Genomic DNA, 9,418 nt, shown 5'->3' on the forward strand with positions numbered 1-9,418 from the left:
TTCCCTAGCAGAAGAGATCCCATACCTGCTCTCTTTTCCCTTGGAAAAGAGATCTCTCACCTGTTCTCTCTCCTACCTCTGAACTGAAAAACTGCTTTCTCTCAGAATTCAGATCATTCTTGCTGTCATACTATATCCGAATTTGTCCTTTTAATGATCTGAAACTGTGACGTTGCTTTGTATACCAAATAAAGGGTGAAACTAGAAAAAAAAAATTACTACAAAGTAGCAGTAACCAAAACAGCATAGTACTGGCATGAAAACAAACACACAGACTAATGGAAGAGAATGAGAGCCCAGAAATAGGGACCTGCAGATGGTGTAATGGTTATGTCGCTCGATTCCCACATAGTTGAGCGTGGTTCAAGTCTCAGACCTGGAAGCTCAAAACTCACTCCAGATGCATGTGCATGTGTGCCCCAAATCCCAAGAGAATGGAGGATAAGGGGTTGTGGCATGGCCATCTGTCCCGGGGGGTTATTTCTCACTTTCTGTTTCTCTGTCTTCCTGGTGAGCGCACGTGCCCTATAGCAAAAATCTCTTAAAAAGAAAGAAAGAAAGAAGAAGAAAAAGAATTAGAGACCAGAAAAAAACACACGCACACAATACAGTTGCCTTTTAAACATAGACATCAAGGACACACATTGGGGGAAGGACAATCTCTTCAATTAATAGTGTTGGGGAAATTGCATATCCACATGCGGAAGAATGACACTAGATTGGTGTATATCACCATATATGAAAATGAACTCAAAATGAATTACAGACTTAAATGTAAGACTCAAAACCATGAAATTACTCAAAGAAAATACAGAGTAAATGCTTCATGATATTGGACTGGGCAAGGATTTTTTTTTTTTTTGAAATTCAACAAAATCAAAATAGACTTGTGCAATTACATCAAACTAAAAAGCTACTGACAGCAAAAGGACAGTCAACAGAGTGAGCAGGAGACTTACAGGTAACATCAAGAGTGTATAAACTACTCAGCCATAAAAATAACAAGACCCTGGCATTTGATAGAAAGTGGTCGGATATGGAGGAGCTATTGCTGAGTGAAGTAAGCCAGGCTATGAAAGAAAGATATTGTATGTATCCACTCAATATACACCGACTATCTGCACTCCAGGGTAGAGAGCGAAATGTTGGAGGACATAAAAGCAGTGAAAGTACTTAACGAGAATAAGACAGTGTGGAATGGGGGCGTGAAGAGAAGAGGATAGAGAAAGATAGCAAGAGAACAAACAGAGGGACACAGACATGGCTTATTACCTGTTGGTGATGATGTGTATAGTATTCTCAACTGGATTGGCCTGAGAAGTATTTCATGATGGGTAAAGTCTTTTTACAAGAAAAATGAGAAATAGTGATTGACTGTTTAAAAAATATAATTGGAATAATAATAATAAAGATCAGAAAAAAACAACGAAAAGATATTGAATGATGAAGTGGGGAGATTAATGTCTCTGTACTGACTGACATGCATGGCATTCCCTTTTGAAAAAGCAATGTAATACACTGTAAAATTATATGCAATTCAATGCAATATAAACAAAATTAAGATGATTAAAAAAAGAATATATAAAGAACTCAGACAACTCAATAGCAAAACAAAACAAAACAAAAATTTGACTTAAATATGGGCAGACAACCTGTATTTCTCAAAAGAAGACATATAAATGGCTAAAAAGTATTAAAAAAAGCTCAATGTTACTAATCTTCGGAGAAGTGTAAATCAAAGCACAATGAGATATCACCATATCCATGTTAGATTGGCTATTATTAAAACAAACAAACAAAAAAGACAAAAAACGAAAACAAAACAAATTCTGGTGAGAATACAGGGAAAGAAGAAATCACACACAATTGTTGGTGAGAATGTAAATTAGTGTAGCTATAATGAAGAGGGTTTTTTTTTTTTGCTATAGGGCAGGTGCGCTCTCCAGAAAGACAGAGCGAGACAGAGACAGAAAGAGAGAAATCACCTCCCCAGGGAGAATGGCCACACCACAATCCCTTCTCCATTCTCCTCTCGGGATCTTGGGCATGCACTCACACGTGTCTGGTGTGAGTTTAAGCCACTGGGTCTGGGACTCAAACCACTGTCGACTACATGGGAGTCCAATGACATAGCCATTATGCCAACTGCTGGCTCCAGTGTAGCTATTATGGAAAAATTAAGAGCAGGACTACTGTGTAGCCCAGCACCCTACATCTAGCTCTACATAGCAAATGAAATGAAATCACCAGGTTACAGAGATATCTGCACGCCTGCATTTATGGCAGCCCTAGTCACAATAGCCAAGACATGGGATCAGCCTAAGTGTCCATCGAATGACCCCCGAGTGAGCAAAACCTGCAACACACACTGGGCATCATTTACAAGAGCGACTCCCCGAGTGAGCAAAACCTGCAACACACACTGTGAGCATCATTTACAAGAGTGATCCTGGCTCCATAAAATGAAGCAAGGAGAGGATTTTGAGAACAACTATGCCCATACATTTTTAGGCAAGAGTTTTTGTAAATTACAGATAAAGTCAAACAACATTTTACTTTTACAAGACTGTTTTTCCTCCAAAGACTCTTCTATTAATATGTTAGTTTTGTCACAGTGCTTTGGCAAAGATTGAATTTGTCCTTCAGAATTTATTATTCTCATTTTCCATTTGGAAAATGTGTTGATTGTCTACAGATAGAACATAGTGAAAACACAATAAGTTAATTCAAGAGTTAGGTTGGAAGGGGATTTTAAGAAATACTCACATCAAGGTTTGATCTTTCAAATTTAAATAAAGCCAACTCCAGAAAGCTTTAATACCGAGATTTTGTATAGAATTCCCAGTGGAACAGGGCAAGGCTTTGCATAGAAAATGCAGCAGCTTAAATATTCTCCTTTCTTCCTGTGTCAGGGTTTTAGCTATAGACAGTAGAATCCAAAGTAGCTTATTTTTTTTTAAGTTTATTTATTTCTTCTGTGAGTGGAAGAGATACACGGGGAGACACAGACTGAGCTAGCTCCCCTCATAGGACCCGAAATCGGGTGCACCCCAGTCTCAGCCAGCCCTGACCACAGGCGTGTGCACAGCCTCTGTACTCACAGAGCCCTCTGGGCACAGACCCAGACCTTCCCGTGTGGACAGCCTCTCAGACACCGAGGTTTATCGCGATGCCCCCACGTTAGCGTTTGAAAAGCAGAAGTAGCTTCAGACAGTCCTGGAGAGGGACTTGATAGTGAAGCAATGATTACACAGTTGGACCCCACATGGGAGAGTCCTGGGTTTGCATGGGGCTCCCTGTGTGGTGTGGTCCTGGGTGCATTCCCAGGTCTCCCTGAGGGTATGGGCATATGTGGCCCATGATCTGGGTGACTGAGAGAGCCATGGCTGTGACACATCTGCCGAGAGCCAGAGCACATCCACCAGGAACAATGTCCAGGGGGAAATGTGGAACCGCGCTGCATTTCCTGCAGAACTACGCTGCATTTCCTGCAGAACCGCACTGCATTTCCTGCAGAACCACGCTGCTGCTCGCCACCGAGCAGGACAGCGAGCCGGAGAGTAGCAGGCTGGGTAGAAGGCCGTCTCCTGGGCAGGTGGCTGTCCTCCTGGTGGGTGCCTGTCTGTCCTGTCCCCAGACAGAGTGCTCTTGGCAGGTTGTCCACGTGCCGCCTCTCAGAAAAAGCAATCGAAACACCTGGTTCACTTCAGGCTGTCTCAGACCCAAGCTCTTTCCTCCTTTGTCCGAGGACCTGGAATGTGCTACTCATTCTTGGAGTTCTTCTATCTGAGCAGTGTCTTTAAAGCCATTAAACACAAATTGAGTTCCTCCCAGGAAGTAGCATAGGCACAAAAGAAGCTGACCTCTCCTCTAGGATAGTCAGAATAGTTAGTAAAGAGACAAAGAACAGAAGAAAAAGAAGAAAAAAAAAAAGATTATGTGGGAAAGAAGTAGCTGAACCCACCAGTTCCCTTTGTCAGGAGATACATGGAGATTTAAACTCTGGTTAGGAATTTAGCAATAGAAATAAAAATGTTAGTCAGTGACTATGAACCAAGAGCTGGAACTACCCAGGTCAACTGAAGACAGAAGCTCAGTTTTACTTATTGACTGAAGTAGAAGGCACACCCAAGGATTAGAGCAGTAAAACACCACAAAGAATGGTTAATCTCTAGCTACAGTAGCTCTGTAAGCTGAAAACATGCCTATTTCATGAATCAAATGACTTATAAGCAGGTATTCCGTGGGTAGAGGAGGTTGGTTAAAATTCTATGGGTAGAGCCCTAATTTTCTCCATCCTTGTATTTTTGGGAGGCACACCCAAGGATTAGAGCAGTAAAACACCACAAAGAATGGTTAATCTCTAGCTACAGTAGCTCTGTAAGCTGAAAACATGCCTATTTCATGAATCAAATGACTTATAAGCAGGTATTCCGTGGGTAGAGCCCTAATTTTCTCCATCCTTGCATTTTTGGGCTGTAGAAATAGTGCCACAGGGAGAGCACTAGTGGAAGATTTGAGACTCAGGGCAACTTCCGTGAGCTGGAGAGAGACACGCACTTACTCCCTGGCTCCCAACTGGTAGCTAACTGGGGATGAACATCCTTGGAGATCAACAGTGGGAACTAATCATACAGATGTACTGGAAGAGCATATCGGGGACTAACTAGAGGGGCGGGTGCATAAATTTGATCAAGAAGCTTACAAAATGACCGAGGAGGTAGGTAACGGGTTTCATAATGGTGCGCTCGGAAATTCTAGTTAGTGGTAGCGATTGGCTTCTGCAGTTTTTTCTTCTGTGAGCCCCAACAAAACCAATGAACTCTTATTGCATCTCTACATTGCCATGTGCACAGGCTATAAGCAAGGGAGGCAGTCTAACTGTTGCCTTTTGGCTTTTAATGGAAAATCAATTTATTTCAGCATATTAAACCATTAGTGCCTGTTGGAGATTAACTTCCACATTTTCTTTACATTTCTCTTCTACTTCCTCTTTCTCCACTGCTGGGGACGAGGCTCTCGACTACAAGTGGTGACCACGAGCCTCCCCAGGGAGCAGGGCACAAGTCAGGCTCTCATTTCCTATTGCTTTACCCCTCAAAGAATTTTCTGATTGATTATGGCAAGTCCACAGGGCTCCTAAGTTCTGTGATTTTGCTGCCACTGTGCGGTGGCCGCATTCTGTGAAGAGGTATGTTGAGAACCCGTGGGATGATGGTGTCGGCGTGGCTCGAAGGTCCACAAAGCTGGGATGAGCAGCACTTTCTGAAACAGGATCGGGACGTGCGTGCTACGAGGGACGGTTCCTTTAATGTGTCAGCCTGGCAGGCGAGGGCGCCCAGGTTCTCCGGAGCGCCATCCCCACGTTGCCGTGCGGCGTTAGAGGCGACTGCTGTTTACTACCGGCTGGCTGTAAGTATGGGGGATGGCCTCCATTATGCTAGCGGGCCTCACCCAAACTGCAAAACCACTGTGTCCCGGGGAAGAAGGAACCCTGCCTCAAAGCCCGTATTGTTGAAGTACAACTGTCAGACCTGAGAGTCCCCAAAAGCTTGTAAGCGCATTTCTCAGACTGTCTCTCAGGGCTGGCCATGTAGCCTAGTGGTTAAGGGAGTTGGAGCCCATATGGCTGACCACGTGGTCCAAATCTCAGTCCTAGTGGCCTGAAAAAAATATGCTAGGAGCGTGTGTCCGTGTATGCTCAAATTCCTCAAAGAAGGGACAATGGGAGAGCAGGGACTGTGGCATGTCATGCCTCGCCCCCTTCTGTCTCTCTGAAGAGTGCACGTGCCCTCTGCAATGACACATCTCTCTCTCCTCTCTCCTCTGCTGGTTCTGCTTCCCTCCTGGAGAACTCTGACTGGTCATCTCAGGTCAGGGCAGTTACTGACTGTGGCCGACTCTGTCGGTTAGAACCGTCTGGAACAGGCAGTGACTGCGATGGCTCTGAGCTCGCACCTGACAGGAAATGCGCTGTTCTAATTCTAGGGCTAGTCCTTGTTTATTCATTAGCAAATAAACAATTCTAGGGCTATTCCTGTGGACGTTAGTGAATAAACAAGTCGTAATTAATTAATTTTTCAACAAGTATTTGTGAGCTTCGGATGCCACTGGGCTGTTTGCTGCCACAGGGTGTACACGGACGGTGACCCTGAGCAGTGGGAATATCTGGGGGCTGCTTTTCCTGGCCCTACTGGGTGCTCCTGAGAGTGGTGGAGTGAGCTGGTGGAGGCAGGGCTGGGTCCCACTCACCTGTGTGACCTCGCCATCATTTCCTGTCTGAAGTTAGCAACAGGAAGGGAGCAAGGGACAGTCGGGGGTGGCCACCGGCCCTGTGCCCTTGATTCCAGGGCAGCCAGGGGTTCCCAGCAAGAGGGCGCGGCCAGCGCCGTCTCTACCCCTGGTGCTCCCGAAGTGGCTCCGTGGCCCAAGTAGACACTACAGTGACGCGGTCACCGGTGGGTGAGAGAGGTTTTGTTTTGTAAAGTTTGCCAGAGGTCACGTGTGCTCACCAGAGAGACAGAGAGGGGAAGTGAGAAAGCACGCTCCCATGGCGGGCATCACGCTGCAATCCCTCCTCCGTTGTGCCCTGCTTCTGGGACTTTGGGTATGTACACATGCCTGGCGTGGTTTTCCAGTCAGTCCAGGACTCTAACCATGTGGACTTGGCTGCCTGAGCCTACAGCTGGCCTGAGAGCCGAGTTATGAGCCAGAGAGAGAGCAGAGAAAGGACTTTGAGCTCATTGTTGTATACATGTGTGTGCACATGCATGCTGATTGTGCATGTGTGCATGTATATGTACACATGCATGATGGTGTATGTGTAAACATGTGCCAGACTGTGCATGTGTCATGCACGTACACATGTGTGTGATCGTGTATGTGCACGCACATGTGTGCACAGGTGTCTGATTTGTGCTACATGTGCATACGTGTGCACATGTGTGCCTGAATGTGCGTGTGTGTGTGCGTGTGTACTGGAGTGGGAGCACACGGGTGGGATGGTGGCTGTGGGGATGGCTGGGATAACAATGATACCTTTCATGAATGAGGAGAGTGTAGTGTCTAAATGAACAGCAGCCCGAGATTGGAGATGAACTTTTTGAATGTTTCCTAACAAGAAAAATGAAGCAAATAGATCCCGACCATTAGGAAGCTTATTGCCAAAGGCAGATAAGGGGGTTCTCCCAGTCAGGAGCAGACGTACACCAGCGGGCTCGGCCATGCGTCTTCGGACAGGGCACCGCGGGAATCTGAGGGCTCACTTGTGAACCCGAGACATCATCTTTGAGATGTCTCAGGGGACGCACAGAGAGGCATACCGTGGGGTCTGCAGCACTCGCCGAGGGGGCGCTGCTGTGCCCACTCCCACCCTGTCCCTCAGCCCTCCATCCTAGCCCACCCCGTCCCTCTGCACCCCACCCCAGCCTGCCCCAGCACTGCTCCAAGGACCCCCCAGGGCCTGTGTTAGGTCTGCGTCAATCCGACTTTTCCGGGAATTTGGAAGTACAAAGTTCAGCTGGAACTAAAGATTACTTTTAAACTTTGAACATAAGGGACCAGCCAGGTGGTGTAGTGGTTAAGGTGGCTGGATTACACATGGCCCAGAGGTTCAAGTCTTGGACCCTGAGGCTTGAAAACCTGCGGATGCATGTGCATAGGTGCCCCAAGCCCCAAGAGGAGAATGGAGCAGAGGCTGCAGTGTGGCCTCCCCCGGGGGTGCTTTCACGTTCCCCCTCTCTCTCTGTCTCTGTCTCTCTCCAGTGAGTGCACACATCCTACAGTGAGATGGACCGGAGAACTTGGAGAACTCGGAGCACCATGTTAACCTGGGGCCAGTCAGTGGTCGACTTTCCCTCAGTCTTCTACACAGAGGCCAGGCGTTGTGCTGTCAGGGAGGGGTGCCGAGCTGGGCCACCTCTGGGCACTTCTCTCTGTGCTCTCTGTTCCCCACGGTCTTCAGGGAAGGAGGGGTCAGTCCAGGCCCACATGCTCCCTTCTCCCCTCCTTGGGGCCAGCACCATCTAATCTTGGGCAGCGGTTTTCCAGGCCCGCCTGTCCTAGAGGTGGACACCAGAGGGCGCCCGCCACCACCTCCTGACTGGAGTTCCTGACGCCCTGTGGCACTTGGGCTGACTGCTGAGTGTGGATGGCGCTTTGTAATTTGAAAGTGCTGAACAAATGACCAATTCTCAGAGGTCAGGTTTGAGTTGAAATCTGAAGGAATGGAGGAAAAGTCACCTGCATTCACTTTTTCGGGTTGTTTAAACATCATTGCATGAAGTAGTGACGGACCACGTGGATCTGGAGACAGAGCAGCCTCAGGGTGCGCACACCCGTAGAACCCTGTTGGCTCAGCACCCGAGCCAGGTGCAAGTCCTGGGTCCAGCGGTGCCAGCTGTTGTCAATGTGGCTGAGAACGGGGCAAGGTGGTTCACCTTGCACCTGTGGCCGGCCTCCCTGCTCAGGCTGTGGCCAGAACCCTGGTGGATCCCTTTCTCTCCAGCCGCCTATGCTCCCTCCTCAGTCACACGCATTCCTCTTTTTCTTCCTTCCTTCCTTCCTTTCTCTTTCTTTCTTCTTTTTCTTTTTGTGAGAGATCTTTTTGCTACAGGGCACACATGCTTGCCAGAGAGATAGAAAGCGAGAAATCACCCTCGGGGGGATGGCCATGCCAGAATTCCTTCTTCTCCAGTCTCCTCTTGGGGTTCTGGTTACACATGCACACCCACCTGGTGTGAATTTCAAGTCACTGGGTCCAGAAATTGAACCGCAGTTGACCACGTGGGAGTCCAGTGCCTTAACCACCATTCCAACTGCTTGCCCTCCCTCTCTCATTTCTAACACTGGCTTCTCCCTATGTCTGGCAAGCCTGGGCCACCCAGGCCACCAAGTCTGGCCACTCTGGCTGACTCTGGCTGCCCTATTGTCCCTGTCCACTGAGCAGACGCTGGCAGCTGAAGTTCTCCTGGCTGAGGTCCAGGGGCCACGCTGAGCTGGGCACAGTGGGGGCAAGGAGGTGGCAGGCACCATCTCCATCCTGGAGGGTTTTGCAGTACACCAAGGAAACAGCTACGCAGGGAAGCTATGGAGGTCGAGGCGGGTTCAGGTCTACCTGGGTGCTGTAGAATTGCAGCGAGGAAGTGAGAGAGCGAATCCAGCCCTCCCAGAGAAGTCAGGCGCAGTGGCACCTGTGGGCCCAGCTCCTCGGGAGGCTGAGAGGAGGATGGTGACAGGGAGACCCCGCGTAGAAGGCACTACACATGTTAGTGCTCTCCCACACAGAGAGGAGAGTGAGAAGGTGCTAAAACGGGGCTTTGCATTACAGGGAGGATCTGGGGGTTTATGCGGCACTAGGCCCGTGGTTGGTCTGAGGGACAGCCGGGAAGTCGCGGTGGCTCTGCTGGTGGGGGAGGTG

This window comes from Tupaia chinensis, unplaced genomic scaffold (genome assembly GCF_000334495.1).
Source record: "Tupaia chinensis unplaced genomic scaffold, TupChi_1.0 Scaffold000280_1, whole genome shotgun sequence".
Taxonomy (NCBI): Eukaryota; Metazoa; Chordata; class Mammalia; order Scandentia; family Tupaiidae; genus Tupaia; species Tupaia belangeri.